Source organism: Ranitomeya imitator, chromosome 3 (assembly GCF_032444005.1).
Source record: "Ranitomeya imitator isolate aRanImi1 chromosome 3, aRanImi1.pri, whole genome shotgun sequence".
Lineage (NCBI taxonomy): Eukaryota > Metazoa > Chordata > Amphibia > Anura > Dendrobatidae > Ranitomeya > Ranitomeya imitator.
Genome location: NC_091284.1, coordinates 611099802 through 611119046, shown reverse-complemented (window position 1 = coordinate 611119046; position 19245 = coordinate 611099802).

Sequence of the window (19245 nt, the reverse complement as noted above, 5' to 3'; positions counted from 1 at the left end):
TAGAGTTCCACCTTGTTGCAACATCGATTATTAGGCGGTGCTGGGGAAGATTCAGCGATCGCTGATGGTTAAGCATACGGCTGGAGTGTATGGGCGACTGACGGAAGTGCGAGCAAAGTCTGCGCACCTTTCGGAGAAGGGCTGGTAAATCAGGGTAATTCTTGAGGAAGCACTGCACCAACAGGTTCAAGGTGTTAGCCATGCAAGGTATGGGTTTCATTTCGGAAAGGGCTATGGCAGCCATAAAATTCCTTCCGTTATCACTGACTACCTTGCCTGCCTCAAGATGTACACTGCCCAGCCATGACTGAGTTTCTTGCTGCAAGTACTCAGCCAGTACTTCCACGGTGTGTCTGTTGTCGCCCAAACACTTCATTTGCAGCACAGCCTGCTGACGCTTCCCACTAGCTGTTCCATAATGGGACACCACGGGTGCAACACTTGTAGTCCCATCGGCGATGCCTGCACAGACCCCCGGCAGCCCGCAGAGAGCCCCGGCAAGCCCGCACAGAGCCCCCGCAAGCCGCACAGAGCCACGGCAAGCCCGCACAGAGACCCGGCAAGCCCGCGCAGAGCCCCCACAAGCCACACAGAACCCTGGCAAGCCCGCACAGAGCTCCGGCAAGCCGCACAGAGCCCCGGCAAGCCCGCACAGAGCCTGGCAAGCCCACACAGAGCCCTTGCTAGCCGCACTCAGCCCACGCAAGCCCGCACAGGGCCCCCGCAAGCCACACAGAGCCCCGGCAAGCCCACACAGAGCCTCGGCAAGCCCGCACAGAGCCCCTGCAAGCCGCACAGAGCCCCGGCAAGCTTGCACAGAGCCCCGGCAAGCCGGCAGAGAGCCCCCGCATACAGCACAGAGCCCCGGCAAGCTCACACAGAGCCTCGGCAAGCCCACACAGAGCCCCCGCCAGCTGCACAGAGCCCCGGCAAGCCCGCACAAAGCCTCAGCAAGCCCGCATAGAGCCCCAGCAAGCCCGCACAGAGCCCCGGCAAGCTGGCACAGAGCCCCCGCAAGCCGCACAGAGCCCCTGCAAGCCCACACAGAGCCCCCACAAGCCGCACAGAGCCCCGGTAAGCCCGCACAGAGCCCCGGCAAGCCCGCACAGAGTCCCGGCAGGCCACACAGAGCCCTGACACACCCATACTGATCCCTGGCAGGCCCGCACAGACCCCGCCTGCACATACAGACACGCACAGTGTCCGCCCACGCACTGCCCACACTCTTCCCCCCTCCGGAACAGGATGTAGAAGGACAGAAAGGGCTTATTTACATTCCGATATTTGTGTCCCATTGACTTGCATTGGTATCGGGTATCGGTATTGGTGATATCCGATATTTTTTGGATATCGGCCGATCCAATCTGATACCGATACTTCTTGATATCGGAAGGAATCACTCAACACTAGTTAGAAGCCTTCCTATTAGTGCGGTGATGTTGTAGTCCATTACTTCCCATGGCTTCCGGCAAGGTCCTCACAGTTCTTTCTGTCCTCCATGAAGGTTAGGACACAAATCCGTATGACAGGAGGCTCAAGCCTTTTTATAGGGTCTCTAACACGACCCAGACTCTATGTGCCACTGAGCCTCCTGGGTATTAGAGCGGACAGGTTACTTGTAGTTCAGCTGTCCTGCCAATTTCTGCTGTGCCTCCTAGAGTCTGACACATCCTCGGTGTTCCGGCTACTGGAATCTGCACTGAGCCAGGGAGGTAGCCGAAATGCTGCTGTGCTCCCCTGGTGCCACTCTCCTGCACACGCACTAAACACTGTTCTCCCTTTGGTATATCACTATCAAGGAGCTGCAGCACCTCAGGCTACACGGCCCCTCACACTGCTCTCTGCCTCAGACTGCTCCAGTTTGCTGTCTGGCACTAACTACAGGAACTAACTAGCTTTCCCTCCAGACCAGAATATATATATATATATACATATATATATATATATATATATATATATATATATATATATATATATTGTAGGGATTTCACTCACTCGGGTGCGACGTCTGAGACTCAGGAGGCACGTTTCTTGAAAAGTTCATAGGGTTTATTGCATCATAAACCACGTGGCGAAATAACAGAAAACAAATAGCCTTTGGCTCAGGAAAAGAAAAACAAATGTCCAGTCCTTCCGGCTCAGTCCTGGAGCCTTGACACACACAGGAGGGTTTCACCTCCTCACATATCTATCTGTGTTAAGCATTAGGCTTTCTTTTATATGTCTAACCACACCCAGAACCCATCACATGACCAGACATGTGGTTGTGACATCACCACAGGTCCTGAAACACATATAGGTAGCTATGGTTACATCACAGCAGCAAGCCATCTATAAGACACATATCTCCCATCGATTAGACATCCTTTAGCCACGCTACATACCTCCCCCTCTGCCTAAAGCCGTGGGGCTTGGCACTTTCCCCCACTAGACAAGGGATTCTTGACAGGGCATCAGCATTACCGTGCAGCTTTCCGGCCCTATGTTCCACATGGAAACAGAAGTCCTGCAGGGCTAAGAACCAACGGGGGACCCTAGCATTTCTAGCCTTCGTTTCCCTCATCCACCTAAGTGGGGCATGGTCGGATATCAGTCTAAATTTACGTCCCAGCAAATAGTACCGTAATGTGTTGACTGCCCATTTTATGGCCAAGCACTCCTTTTCAACGACTGAGTAGTTCTTTTCAGACGAGGACAGCTTCCTACTCAGATAGAGAACAGGATGCTCCTCTCCATGTAGTTCTTGGGAAAGGACTGCTCCCACCCCAACATCTGAGGCATCTGTCTGAAGAATAAACTCTTTCTTGAAGTTTGGGGCCATCAGAACGGGTTGCTTACATAAAGCCTCTTTCATTTCTTGGAAGGCTGAATCTGTTTCTTCGGACCACTTAACCATTACTGATTTTGTCCCTTTTAGCAGGTCAGTCAGAGGCGCCGCCATTGTGGCGAAGTTTGGGATGAACCTCCTGAAATATCCCACGATTCCCAGGAAGGCTTTAACTTGCTTCTTGGAAACTGGTTTTGGCCATGTTTGAATTGCCTCCACTTTACTGATTTGGGGTTTTATTTCTCCATGACCCACTATGTATCCAAGGTACTTAGCCTCTTCTTTACCCAATGCACACTTCTTCGGGTTTATTGTAAATCCGGCCTCTCTTATAGCATCAAACACCGCTTGGACTTTCTCCAGATGACTCTCCCAGTCCGGGCTAAAGATGACGATGTCATCTAGGTACGCAGCAGTGTATGCCTTGTGGGGTGCAAGGACTCTATCCATAGCCCTTTGGAAAGTGGCCGGAGCTCCCTGTAGGCCAAATGGCATCCGGACATACTGGAAGCATCCATCTGGTGTAGAAAACGCCGTCTTCTCCTTGGCTTCCTGTGCCATGGGGATCTGCCAATACCCCTTCGTCAAATCCAAGGTGGTTATGTACCTGGCGGGCCCAAGCCTTTCGATGAGCTCATCAACGCGGGGCATGGGATATGCGTCGAACTTGGAGACCTCATTCAACTTCCGATAGTCGTTGCAAAATCTCCACTCCCCATCAGGTTTTGGGACCAGGACAATTGGGCTCGACCAACCGCTCTTGGATTCCTCAATGACTCCAAGCTTCAACATACGCTCCACTTCCTTGGAGACTATTTCTCGACGGGCCTCAGGAATTCTATAGGGCTTCACGTTCACGCGCACATGGGGCTCTGTCAGGACCTCATGCTCTATGACCTTCGTGTACCCAGGCAACTCGGAAAACAGGTCCCTGTTTTTCTGGAGTAACTCCCGGCATTGCTGTTTCTGGGACTCCGATAGCGTCTCCGCTATAGTAACCGCTCCAACCTCATCTTCTGGGTTGCTTAACAACGATGGAGTTACTGTCGGCTCTCTATCTTGCCACGGCTTGATAAGGTTGACATGGTATACTTGGAATGGTTTCCATCTTCCTGGTTGGTGAATTTTATAGTTTACTTCACCAAGTTTCTCGATGACCTCATATGGCCCTTGCCATTTGGCCAAGAACTTACTTTCCACCGTCGGAACCAACACAAGAACTCGGTCTCCCGGATTGAACTGCCTCACTCTTGCAGACCGGTTGTAGACCCTGGCCTGAGCTTCTTGTGCCTGGAGGAGGTGCTCTTTCACGATAGGCATCACCTTTGCAATCCTCTGCTGCATCAGGGCCACATGCTCAATGACGCTTCTGTGGGGCGTGACTTCGGCTTCCCAGGTTTCCTTGGCTATATCCAGGAGTCCTCGCGGATGTCGGCCATATAGAAGCTCAAATGGTGAAAACACTGTGGAGGCCTGTGGAACTTCACGAATGGAAAACATCAGATAGGGTAAGAGACAATCCCAGTCTCTACCGTCTTTCTCTATAGCTTTTCTCAGCATGCTCTTCAGTGTCTTGTTAAATCTCTCAACAAGGCCATCTGACTGGGGATGGTACACCGAGGTCCTCAACTGGGAGATTTTCAGGGCTTTGCATAACTACCTCATCACCTTGCTCATGAAAGGTGTACCCTGGTCAGTCAGGATCTCCTTCGGCAGACCTGTCCGGGAAAAGACATGGACCAACTCGCGGGCTATGCTCTTTGAGGAAGAATTTCTCAAGGGAATTGCCTCAGGATAGCGTGTGGCATAGTCCAGGATGACTAATATATACTGATGGCCCCGAGCTGATTTAACTAAGGGACCGACCAAGTCCATGGCAATTCTCTCGAACGGTACCTCAATAATGGGCAGTGGCACAAGGGGGTTCCGGAAATGAGGAGTGGGAGCAGTTAGCTGACATGTAGGGCAGGACCTGCAATAGTTCACTATTTCCCGGTGACACCCAGGCCAATAGAACCTCTGCACAACCCGTTCCTGCGTTTTTTCCACCCCTAGGTGTCCACCCAAGATGTGTGAATGGGCCATGTCCAACACCTTCCGTCTATACGGACCCGGCACTACCAACTGCTCTACCAACTCCTCCCTTATTTTCGTGACTCGGTACAACAAATCCCCACTCATCAGAAAATGGGGAAATCTTGTGTCTGCCCCCGGCTCCTGTACCACCCCGTCAATAACTGTGACATTATTAAAGGCTTCCCTCAGAGTGGGGTCCCTATGTTGGGCAGTCCCAAAATTTTCACCGGATACCTCTAACTCCAGAATGTCAGATGCAGGGGACACTTCCTCCTCATCTCCAACCAGGACACAAAAAGGAAACCTGTCTGACTCTGGGTGTGGCGACACCTTTCCAGGGTTCATTGGTTCCCTACTCTTGCTAGGCAGACCAGAACATTTCCCCCACAAATCCCAAAACAAACAGAAATCCCGGCCAATAATTATAGGGTGCAACAAGTCCTGAACGACGCCGACTATGTGGGACTCAGTGCCACATGCCGTTTCAATGTCCACCCTGGCCATAGGGTAGTCCTTTGCATCACCATGTATGCATCGCACTCCGACCTTCTTTCCTGGGAGCAGGTGGAGAGGAAAAGTGGCCCTCACCAGGGTCACTAGGCTCCCCGAGTCTAACAGTGCCGTTACTGCTCGACCGTTCACCTTTACGGGACACGCTTGAGGTCCCTCGTTGGATGGAGAGTTCACACTACAGGCTGGATACGCATAGTATGAACAACGGCGTCCCATGCTGCAGTCCATCTGCTCAGTGGTCTGGGAACAACGGGCAGCTATATGTCCCGGCCCGTGGCACCTCCAACAAATAATATCACCCGTAGGGACCTTGGGCACCACCTCCCCCGCCCTTTGTGACCTTGGACGCACCACCCCTTTTTGGGACTCAGCTCCCTTCTGGGACCCCCAGTACGGCATGGGCTGCCTCCCGAAGGAGCCTTCCAACCCTCGGTATCTCTCAACCAGTCCGATCAGCTCGTCGGCACTCTGGGGATCACCCTGGGCAACCCAAGACTGTATAGGCCTTGGGAGGGAATGGACAAACCGATCCATCATCACCCGTTCTACCATCTGTGCAGGTGTAGATGACTCTGGCTGCAGCCATTTCTGGACCAGGTGCAACAGATCAAACATTTGGGAACGAGGTGGTTTGTCCCGGTGATAGGCCCAGCAGTGAACTCGCTTTGCCCTGACAGTCAGTGTCACCCCCAAACGTGCGAGAATCTCGGCTTTCAATTTGTGATACTCCTTGGCATCCTGCAAGGTCAAATCATAGTACGCCTTCTGGGGTTCTCCCGTCAGGTATGGCGCCAGTACCTCTGCCCACTGCTCTGGCGGAAGTTTTTCCCGCTCAGCAACCCTCTCAAACACCGTCAGGAAGGCCTCAACATCATCCCCGGGAGTCATTTTTTGCAACGCGCGTCTTACCGTCTTCCGAACGTGGGTGTCATCAGCCAGACCTGGGGTTGGGGCGCTCGTCTTGCCCTGGATGGCGGTTGCCAGAAGCTGCATCTGCTGCCGTTGCTCCTGCTGGCTCTGTTGTATCTGCTGCCGTTGCTCCTGCTGGCTCTGTTGTATCTGCTGCTGGTTCTGTTGAATCTGCTGCATCAACAGCCTGTTGCTCTCTTGCTGCGACTGGAGCAAGTGTTTCAGCAGGTCCTCCATTTTCTCCGGCAAAGCTTGCTGGCTTACCACAGACTTGACCCAGGACATCCAATAACAGACTCTTCGTCTCCGCTGGGAACGCTGCCCGCACGTCTACCACCAATTGTAGGGATTTCACTCACTCGGGTGCAACGTCTGAGACTCAGGAGGCACGTTTCTTGAAAAGTTCATAGGGTTTATTGCATCATAAACCACGTGGCGAAATAACAGAAAACAAATAGCATTTGGCTCAGGAAAAGAAAAACAATTGTCCAGTCCTTCCGGCTCAGTCCTGGAGCCTTGACACACACAGGAGGGTTTCACCTCCTCACATATCTATCTGTGTTAAGCATTAGGCTTTCTTTTATATGTCTAACCACACCCAGAACCCATCACATGACCAGACATGTGGTTGTGACATCACCACAGGTCCTGAAACACATATAGGTAGCTATGGTTACATCACAGCAGCAAGCCATCTATAAGACACATATCTCCCATCGATTAGACATCCTTTAGCCACGCTACAATATATATATATATATATATATATATATATGTATATATATAGGGAAGTTCCCCTAAACCAGAGCTCCCCCTTCAGGCCTGGAGTGTGAACATGTTGTGTGCTTTGTGATTACCTAATAAAAGAGATCTTCCTTCCCTACCAAGCATGACATCACTCTCCCTGTGAGGAACGCAATGCCACTGTGACAACCAGGACCATGGGGTGTCACAGATGTGTGAGTGGTTGGTCATCAGTATACATGTACTACCCCCATCATGTATCACTGGGGCCTGTCTGTCCTATAGTATATTAGTATTGTAGTCAGATATTAGCAAATATAGCCTCTTTTTGTGATATATTTGGATTTCATGTCCTTTTCAGGGAATTGTATGAAATATAGTGTAGAGATTCACTGTAAGCTAAATATACTGTTATACTGTACACAAAGGTATAATTTGAATCTCCTAGACCAACAAAATATGCAATTTTTCATATCCTACATTATCTCCACCCCTCTGACTCCAAATGATAGTGTTCAAATATATTTTAAAGTATATTTAAAGGTTTACAGAGGAACAGTATGGCCCATTAACTTCTGTAAGTACCATATTACTGTACTACAATGATATTCGAACCAGAAATTGTACTTAACAATAACATGTCAATGTATAGATGGATGTTCAGATGGATCCACTGTGAATTGACTTAGAATCAATTTCCTGAGATTTGCAGGTCTATAATTAGAAATACACATAAAATAGTGAGGATTACACATAAAAAAATACCCAGTGCTTTATAACTCTGTTAAAGATTGCAACAGCCAGGGACTGGACTCATAAAGTCAGGGGCCACTGTTGTGAGATTCTCTAGAATATTTTGCTGTTATTGTAAGGGGGTCCAAAGACTGGTATATGCGCTTACCCCTTTAAATACGTCTCGATTGCTGCACTGTGTAAAAATAAGTTTGTTTAATGATATTTATGATGTATTCTAAATGTTTGCTGTTCCATAATGTGTTGTACTACATGGATGGTGTTTTTTTCCATAAATATGTAGGGACAGTGTAGTACTTCAGTTGGGCCACATGATGGTACATGATAAATAGTTAATGATAGGAAGAGCTAGCTGGGGTAAGGTAGGAACGGTTTCCTATTTATAGGCATTTGGGGATGGGGTGCCCAGGGAGCTGGGAAGGGCACTAGAGCCCAAGCTACGGAGCAGCTCTGCAACGTTTTAAGTACAGCACCCAGCCATCCAAAGCCCACTGGGCCAGAAGTAGAGCTGAGCAGCAGGCTTGCAGCAGTGCTGAAATGAAGTCTGAAAGCAAGGCCTGGATAGTACGGGGATGCAGGTGGCTCCATAATGTGGCAACTTATTGCATGGGCTGATGCCCTCAGATCTGGGGTAAAACGGCTGAGGGAATCCCAAGCGCTGTGACTTTGGACATAGAGGATGCTGCGTTATTGCGAAAGGTGGTAGGATCTGGACATGTACTGAAGGCCATAAGAGGAGAAGCAGGGAAAATGGGGAGGATGTGGACTGTACAGAACCTGATGTTGTAAATGTAACTGAGAAGAATGTGCTGCAAACAGAAGCAAGCAAAGTTTTGTATTTGACGTTAAAGCAAGATTGTGTCTCAATTTGTGTGCAATTGTATGGAAAGTGTCTGAGGCAGCTCTGAAGAGACCCGGAGAGTACAGATAACAGAGAGGCAAGTAACCTCATAGAAGTATATTCTTTGCATGTGACGGGAGGCCAGGGTGTGCAAAGGACTTTAACCTCAGCCACGACTACGGCCCTGGCCCTCCCTCACACTATCACATATAGTGCAGTGGATTAGGGTGGACTATCACGAGGCTTATAAAACATAAGGGCAGAGCAAACAGAGTCCATTTAGGGAATTTACATTTTAAGGATAGGAGGTGAGAGAGCACAACTCATTACACATAGGGATAGAAAATTGCCTAATTCTGATTGATTGCGGTATACTGCTGCAGTGCTGAAGTATATTGAAAATGGGATTGGTAGTCTTAGTCTGTAAATAATGAGCCAAGGAGTCAAGTTATAGGGAAGTACTTGATTTGCATGGTCATTGTGACTGTGAACTGATTGATCTGTGACATACTGCAGAAATGGCACATTAAAAACAGCCTTTTTAAAATTCTGAAACTAAAAAGGAGAACAATTTTAATCGATTGTGTCCTAATTTTGATCTGAAAAAATCTTGAAACCAAGGCTTGATTGAGACAGACAAGTAATATTTTATTTATATTTTTAACACGCTAAAGAAAAATGTCCACATTCCAGAAATGTAAACATAACTTTCAAACACAAAGTGTTTGTTTCATAAAAATATACATATATATATTTTTTTATACTTGCTTGTCCTATTAGCTAGTAGTCCAATATTACACCCATGCATCCCCCTTCCCCCCCAGAATACAGCATTCTGCTGCAGGTGCTTGTGTTCAGCAGCACCACTTGTGAAAAAGCCACTGCTTTTTTCATTTGCACTGCTTGTGTATAAACACCATCCAGGCAGGTATCCACCCCCTAAAAAGGGACAATTTTTGTACTGTTTCTACAATTTCAGAAGCCTAAAAAGTCTGATGCTGTAGTGTGTTTTACCAGTGTTACCACCAGTTACTATCTATTTTCCCTTAACCAACTAGATTGAGGTCAATTGGACAATAACCCCTACACCCAGACATTAGCGCCTACACCTTCCTGACCAGGAAAAATTTTACAATTCTTACCAATGTCACTTTATGTGGTAACAACTCTGGAATGCTTCAACGGATCCCACCGATTCTGAGATTTTTTTGAGAAAATCTCGGAAATTTTGCCAAAAAATTGGAATTTCAAACTTTTTTTTGTTAGGAAGTTATAGGAGTTAACCCCTTCATGACCCAGCCTATTTTGACCTTAATGACCTGGCCGTTTCTTGCAATTCTGACCAGTGTCCCTTTATGAGGTAATAACTCAGGAACGCTTCAACGGATCCTAGCGGTTCTGAGATTGTTTTTTCTAGACATATTGGGCTTCATGTTAGTGGTAAATTTAGGTCAATAAATTCTGCGTTTATTTGTGATAAAAACGGAAATTTGGCAAAAATTTTGCAATTTTCACATTTTTAATTTTTATTCTGTTAAACCAGAGAGTCATGTGACACAAAATAGTTAATAAATAACATTTCCCACATGTATACTTTACATCAGCACAATTTTGGAAACAACATATTTTTTTTGCTAGGAAGTTATAAGGGTTAAAATTTGGCCAGCGATTTCTCATTTTTACAACGAAATTTACAAAACCATTTTTTTTAGGGACCACCTCACATTTGAAGTCAGTTTGAGGGGTCTATATGGATGAAAATACCCAAAAGTGACACGATTCTAAAAACTGCACCCCTCAAGGTGCACAAAACCACATTCAAGAAGTTTATCAACCCTTCAGGTGCTTCACAGCAGCAGAAGCAACATGGAAGGAAAAAATGAACATTTAACTTTTTAGTCACAAAAATGATATTTTAGCAACAATTTTTTTATTTTCCCAATGGTAAAAGGAGAAACTGAACCACGAAAGTTGTTGTCCAATTTGTCCTGAGTACGCTGATACCTCATATGTGGGGGTAAACCACTGTTTGGGTGCATGGCAGGGATTGGAAGGGAAGGAGCGCCATTTGACTTTTTGAATGAAAAATTGGCTCCACTCTTTAGCGGACACCATGTTGCGTTTGGAGAGCCCCCTTGTGCCTAAAAATTGGAGCTCCCCCACAAGTGACCCCATTTTGGAAACAAGACGCCCCAAGGAACTTATCTAGATGCACAGTGAGCACTTTAAACCCTCAGGTGCTTCACAAATTGATCCGTAAAAATGAAAAAGTACTTTTTTTCACAAAAAATTTATTTTCACCTCATTTTTTTCATTTTCACATGGGCAATAGGATAAAATAGATGCTAAAATTTGTTGGGCAATTTCTCCCGAGTATGACGATACCTCATATGTGGAGGTAAACCACTGATTGGGCACACGGCAGGGCTCGGAAGGGAAGGCGCGCCATTTGACTTTTTGAATGGAAAATTAGCTCCAATTGTTAGCGGACACCATGTCGCGTTTGGAGAGCCCCTGTGTGCCTAAACATTGGAGCTCCCCCACAAGTGACCCCATTTTAGAAACTAGACCCCCCATGGAACTTATCTAGATGCATATTGAGCACTTTAAACCCCCAGGTGCTTCACAGAAATTTATAACGCAGAGCCATGAAAATAAAAAATAATTTTTCTGTCATCAAAAATTATTTTTTAGCCTAGAATATCCTATTTTGCCAAGGGTAATAGGAGAAATTGGACCTCAAATTTTATTGTCCAGTTTGTCCTGAGTACGCTGATACCCCATATGTGGGGGTAAACCACTGTTTGGGCGCACGGCAGGGCTCGGAAGGGAAGGCACGCCATTTGGCTTTTTAAATGGAAAATTAGCTCCAATCATTAGCGGACACCATGTCGCGTTTGGAGAGCCCCTGTGTGCCTAAACATTGCAGATCCCCGACAAATGACCCCATTTTGTAAACTAGACCCCCAAAGGAACTAATCTAGATGTGTGGTGAGCACTTTGAACCCCCAAGTGCTTCACAGAAGTTTATAACGCAGAGTCATGAAAATAAAAAAAAAAATTTCTTTTCTCAAAAATGATTTTTTAGCCCGCAATTTTTTATTTTCCCAAGGGTAACAGGAGAAATTTGACCCCAAAAGTTGTTGTCCAGTTTCTCCTGAGTACGCTGATACCCCATATGTGGGGGTAAACCACTGTTTGGGCACACGTCGGGGTTTGGAAGGTAAGTAGTGATGTTTTGAAATGCAGACTTTGATGGAATGCTCTGCGGGCGTCATGTTGCGTTTGCAGAGCCCCTGATGTGGCTAAACAGTAGAAACCCCCCACAAGTGACCCCATTTTAGAAACTAGACCCCGAAAGGAACTTATCTAGATTGAACCCCCAAGTGCTTCACAGAAGTTTATAACGCAGAGCCGTGAAAATAATAAATACGTTTTCTTTCCTCAAATATAATTTTTTAGCCCAGAATTTTTTATTTTCCCAAGGGTTACAGGAGAAATTGGACCACAAAAGTTGTTGTCCAGTTTCTCCTGAGTACGTCGATATCCCATGTGTGGGGATAAACCACTGTTTGGGCACACGTCGCGGTTTGGAAGGGAAGTAGTGATGTTTTGAAATGCATACTTTGATGGAATGCTCTGCGGGCGTCATGTTGCGTTTGCAGAGCCCCTGATGTGCCTAAACAGTAGAAACTCCCCACAAGTGACCCCATTTTGGAAACTAGACCCCCAAAGGAACTTATCTAGATGTGTGGTGAGCACTTTAAACCCCCAATTGCTTCACAGATGTTTATAACGCAGAGCAGTGAAAATAATAAATACATATTCTTTCCTCAAAAATAATTATTTAGCCCAGAATTTTTTAATTTTCCCAAGGGTAACAGGAGAAATTTGACCCCAATAGTTGTTGTCCAGTTTCTCCTGAGTACGTCGATACCCCATCTGTGGGGATAAACCACTGTTTGGGCACACGTCGGGGTTTGGAAGGGAAGTAGTGATGTTTTGAAATGCAGACTTTGATGGAATGCTCTGCGGGCGTCATGTTGCGTTTGCAGAGCCCCTGATGTGCCTAAACAGTAGAAACTCCCCACAAGTGACCCCATTTTGGAAACTAGATCCCCAAAGGAACTTATCTAGATGTGTGGTGAGCACTTTAAACCCCCAATTGCTTCACAGATGTTTATAACGCAGAGCAGTGAAAATAATAAATACATTTTCTTTCCTCAAAAATAATTTTTTAGCCCAGAATTTTTTAATTTTCCCAAGGGTAACAGGAGAAATTTGACCCCAATAGTTGTTGTCCAGTTTCTCCTGAGTACGGTGATACCCCATATGTGGGGGTAAACCACTGTTTGGGCACATGTTGGGGCTCGGAAGTGAAGTAGTGACGTTTTGAAATGCAGACTTTGATGGAATGCTCTGTGGGCGTCACGTTGCTTTTGCAGAGACCCTGATGTGCCTAAACAGTAGAAACCCCCCACAAGTGACCCAATTTTAGAAACTAGACCCTGAAAGGAACTTATCTAGATGTGTGGTGAGCACATTGAACCCCCAAGTGCTTCACAGAAGTTTATAACGCAGAGCCGTGAAAATAATAAATACATTTTCTTTCCTCAAAAATAATTTTTTAGCCCAGAATTTTTTATTTTCCCAAGGGTTACAGGACAAATTGGATGCCAAAAGTTGTTGTCCAGTTTCTCCTGAGTACGCCGATACCCCATTTGTGGGGGTAAACCACTGTTTGGGCACACGTCGGGGCTCAGAAGGGAAGTAGTGACTTTTGAAATGCAGACTTTGATGGAATGGTCTGCGGGCGTCACATTGCGTTTGCAGAGCCCCTGGTTTGCCTAAACAGTAGAAACCCCCCACAAGTGACCCCATTTTGGAAACTAGACCCCCAAAGGAACTTATCTAGATATGTGGTGAGCACTTTGAACCCCCAAGTGCTTCACAGACGTTTACAACGCAGAGCCGTGAAAATAAAAAATCATTTTTCTTTCCTCAAAAATGATGTTTTAGCAAGCAATTTTTTATTTTCACAAGGGTAACAGGAGAAATTGGACCCCAATAATTGTTGTGCAGTTTGTCCTGAGTATGCTGGTACTCCATATGTGGGGGTAAACCACTGTTTCGGCACACGTCGGGGCTCGGAAGTGAGGGAGCACCATTTGACTTTTTGAATACAAGATTGGCTGGAATCAATGGTGGCGCCATGTTGCGTTTGGAGACCCCTGATGTGCCTAAACAGTGGAAACCCCTCAATTCTACCTCCAACACTAACCCCAACACACCCCTAACCCTAATCCCAACTGTAGCCATAACCCTAATCACAACCCTAACCACAACCCTAATTCCAACCCTAACCCTAAGGCTATGTGCCCACGTTGCGGATTCGTGTGAGATTTTTCAGCACCATTTTTGAAAAATCTGCAGGTAAAAGGCACTGCGTTTTACCTGTGGATTTACCGCAGATTTCCAGTGTTTTTTGTGTGGATTTCACCTGCAGATTCCTATTGAGGAACAGGTGTAAAACGCTGCGGATTCCGCACAAAGAATTGACATGCTGCGCAAAATACAACGCAGCATTTCCGCGCGGTATTTTCCGCACCATAGGCACAGCGGATTTGGTTTTCCATAAGTTTACTTGGTACTGTAAACCTGATGGAACACTGCTGCGAATCCGCAGTGGCCAATCCGCTGCGGATCCGCAGCCAAATCCGCACCGTGTGCACATAGCCTAATTCTAAAGGTATGTGCACACACTGCGGAAAACGCTGCGGATCCGCAGCAGTTTCCCATGAGTTTACAGTTCAATGTAAACCTATGGGAAACAAAAATCGCTGTACACATGCTGCGGAAAAACTGCACGGAAACGCAGGGGTTTACATTCCGCAGCATGTCACTTCTTTCTGCGGATTCCGCAGCGGTTTTACAACTGCTCCAATAGTAAACTGCAGTTGTAAAACTGCAGCGAAATGCGCAGAAAAAACGCGGTAAATCCGCGATAAATCCGCAGCGGTTTAGCACTGCGGATTTATCAAATCTGCTGCGGAAAAATCCGCAGAGGACCAGAATACGTGTGCACATACCAAAATCCTAACCATAACCCTAACCCTAACCCTAGTTCTTACCCCAACCTTAGTGGAAGAAAAAAAAAATTCTTTATTTTATTATTGTTCCTACCTATGGGGGTGACAAGGGGTGGGGGGTCATTTAGTATTTTTTTTATTTTGATCACTGTGATAGGTCACAGTGATCAAAATGCACTTGAAACGAATCTGCCGGCCGGCAGATTTGGCGGGCGCACCGCGCATGCGCCCACCATTTTGGAAGATGGTGGCACCCAGGAAAGAAGACGGACGGACCACGGGAGGCTCAGTAAGTATGATGGGGTGGGGGGGAGCACGGGGGGGTGGATCGGAGCATTGGGGGGTGGATCGGAGCACGGGGGGTGGATCGGAGCAGGGGTGGGGTGGATTGGAGCACGGGGGTGGATCGGAGCAGGGGTGGGGTGGATTGGAGCACTGGGGGGTGTATCAGATTGCAGGGGATGGATCGGAGCATGGGGGGGTGGATCGGAGCACGGGGGGTGGATCGGAGCATGGGGGGTGGATCGGAGCACGGGGGTGGATCGGAGCAGGGGTGGTGTGGATTGGAGCACTGGGGGGTGTATCGGATTGCAGGGGGTGGATCGGAGTGCAGGGGGGTGGTTGGAGCATGGGGGTGGGATTGGAGCACGGGGGTGAGCGGACAAGAGCACGGGGGGAGCGGACAGGAGGATGGAGGGGAGCGGAGCTGTGTACCGGACTGATCGGAGGACTGGGGGGTTATCGGTGGCGGTGGGGGGGTGCAGACCAGTGTTTCCAGCCATGGCCGTTGATATTGCAGCATCGGCCATGGCTGGATTGTAATATTTCACCAGTTTTAATAGGTGAAATATTACAAATCGCCCTGATTGGCAGTTTGCACTTTCAACAGCCAATGAGAGCGATCGTAGCCACGGGGGGGGGGGGGGGTGAAGCCACCCCCCCTGGGCTGTACTACCACTCCCCCTGTCCCTGCAGATCGGGTGAAATGGGAGATAACCCTTTCACCCAATCTGCAGGGACGCGATCATTCTGTGACACAGCATATGCGTCACAGGTCGGATTGGCACCGACTTTCCTGACGCATACGCTGTGTCACAGGTCGGGAAGGAATTAAAAGTTGACTTTGAGGGGCCTATATGAAAGAAAATACCCAAGCGTGATACCATTCTAATAACTATACCCCTCAAGGTGTTCAAAACCACTTTCAAAAAGTTTGTTAATCCTTCAGGTGTTCACAGGAATTAATGGAATATGGAAGAAAAAAATGAGCTTTTTACTTTTTTTTCTCAAAAATTTTACTTTAGACCCAATTTTTTTAATTTTCAAAGGGTAACAGGGAAAAATGGATCCCAAAATTTGTTTTGCAGTTTCTCCTGAGTATGCCGACTCCCCATTTATGGAGAAGAAACAATTGTTTTGACGCAGGGCAGAGTTTGGAAAAGAAGTAACCCCATTTGACTTTTTGAATGTAAAATTTTCTGGTATAATTAACAAATGCCATGTTGCATTTGGAGAACCCCTGATGTGCCTAAATGCTGGAAACTGCCCAAAAGTGACACCATTTTGGAGGCTAGACCCTCATGAAATGTTTCTAGATGTATGATGTGCACCTTGAACCCCCAGGTGCTTCACAGAAGTTTACAATGTTGAGCCGTGAAATTGTAAAAATCACATTATTTGCACAAAAATGTTTTTTACCCCCAAATGTACCCATTTTTACAAGGGTAAGAGGAGAAATTGCACCATATAATTTGTTGCGCAATTTCTCCTGAGTACGCAGATACCCCCATATGTGGGGGAAAACTATTGTTTTGATGCATGGCAGGGTTCGGAAGAGAAAGACTGCTATTTGACTTTTTGAATGTAAAATTTTCATGGAATAATTAGCAGAAGCCTTGTAACATTTGGAGACCCCTTTTATGCATAAACAGTAGAAAACACTCACAAGTGACACCATTTTGGAAACCGGACCACTCAAGGACCTTAACTAAATGTGTGGTGAGCATCTTAAAGCCCCTGGTGCTTCATATAAGTTTATAACGTTGAGGTATGAAAAAAACAACACATTTTTCAACACACACAAAAATATTTTAGCCCCAATTTTAGCATTTTAAGAAGTGTAACAGGAGAAATGGCATCACAAATATGTTAAGCAATTTCTCCTAATTGCGCCGATACCCCATTTGTGGGAGAAAACTACTGTTTTGGTGCCCGGCAAATCTCATAAGGGAAGGAGCGCATTTAACTTTTTATTTTAGCCACAAACTTTTTATTTTCACAGGGTTAACAGGGTAAAAATGGACTCCAAAATCTGTTCTGCAATTTCTTCTGAGTACACCAATATCCCGTATGTGGTCGAAAACTACTTTTTTGGCACAGAGCAAAGCTCTGAAGTGAAGAAGCGCCATAGTTGAGTTCAGATTTTGCTTGACTGGTTTGAGGGTGCAATGTCACATTGGTAGAGCCTCTGAGGTGCCAGAATAGCATAACCCCCCCCCTTAAGTGACCACATTTTGAAAACTACACCTCTCAATGAAGAAACCCCAAATTGGAGTTCAGATTTTTCTGGAATGATTTGAGGGTGCCATGTCACTTTGGCAGAGTGGCAGAGGTGCTATAACAGCAAAATGGCACATATGTGACCTCATTTTACAAACTTCAACTCTCAATGAATACATCTACTGATGCAGTGATCATATTGGGAAAACAGTTGTGTCATAGAATGTTATACCATTGGGCAGTGAAGAAAAAATAATTTTTACCACCATAATTTTGTTTTAGCCCCAGATTTTACATTTTTATACTGGGAAATGGGTAAAAATGGCACCAAAATTTGTCCCACAATTTCTGCTGAATGTGGACGTACCCCATATGTTGCTATACAATGCTGCTTAGCCATACTGCAATACTCGGGAGGGACTTTTTTCTTCTGGAGTGCAGATTTTTCTAGAATAGCTTGCAGATTCTATTTACAGAGCCCATAAGTGCTAGAAGAGCAGAATCTTCCCTCAAGTGACCCCAATTTGGAAAGTATACCCCTTTAGGAGTTTATCTACAGGTGTAGTGACAATTTTGACTCCATGGGTGTTTTCAAGATACAAACAGCATTGAATGTTGCTGAGTGAAAATTGCAGTTGTGCCCAGCACGTTGTAGTCACCAGTATGTTGTAGTACTCAGTATCTTGTGGTGCCCAGCTCATGCTTCTGTAAATTAGGCGGGCTGTCATAGCTACAGAAATGCCAAAGATGTGGATGCTAAATGCAGTTTAGGCACACTGGGGATCTGAAGGGAAGGGGCATTTGGATTTGGGAGCGCATAATTTGCTGAATTTCTTTTGAGGGGGTCGAGGAGCTTTAGCGCTTTTCCAGAGCCTTTGTACTACCAGTAACGTGGAAGTCCCCTACATTTCCGTTAACAGATCACATTTATCCGGCTCTCTACGCTGAGAACTTACATCAGAATTTACATCTAAAAATCGGATGATATGATTCAGATGAAACCCCCGAGAGATCCATTCACTATAATGCGGCAGAAGAGTTACTCAGGGCTCCATCTGACCTCTGTTCAGCGTTGTTCATCTTTTCAGAGCTGCACAAAACTATGGTGGACTTCACTTTTATGCATGCCTAAAAAGACGGACACATAGGTGGCCAGACAGCATCCGCAGTTTCTCCATCTGCCTCATTATAGGGAATGTTTCAATTTGTATGAACTTTTTTAATATTGTCCCAGGAAGGGACATCAACTTCCCACTTACAGATCTCTGATCTGATACTCTGCAACGTATCTGCATTGCAGAGCAATAGATTTGCATCTGACATGCAGGGAGTATGTGTGATAGCTTGTGCTCTTAGCATCAGCTGACAGGCCACCATCCCTGGGAGATGTCGCAGCCATCTTTGGGCCCAGGCTCACCATGGAGACCGTCGGCATAATGCAATTGCATCGCGTTGTGCCAATAGGAGAACAGAGGGAGTTCCCTCCATCTATGATGCCTCGCGATGTTGCTGTCACTATTGACAGTGGCATTACAGGGGTTAAACATCCGCGAATGGTGCTAGCATCGATTGTTGGCATTGCAGCAGGGTGTCAGCTTTAATATAGAGCATACACCTGCATGTGACCATGATGGCCCTCAACGTGAGCCCGCGTGATCATGGAGCCATATTTATACTTCTCTTTGCGGCAACCCAGCTCCCGCAGAGCAGTATATATACTGTACAATGCATGTCGGGAAGGGGTTAATAAAGCTTTGTTTTCATTGAAGAGCATGAAGGAGACCTCAGACTGTTATATACATGTTTTTCAGGTAACTAGAGGCTTTACAGTTTTCAGTGGATTTATTCACCTTCAATAGAATTTTAGGGAGGAATACGGCATTGTGGGCATTTTCACTGTCGCTATTGATCACCTTTGTTACAGGTTAAATATTTTGTATTTGAGCCCTATATTTGTTAATATCTATCACGTCATATTTTCTTGTTAGATGATT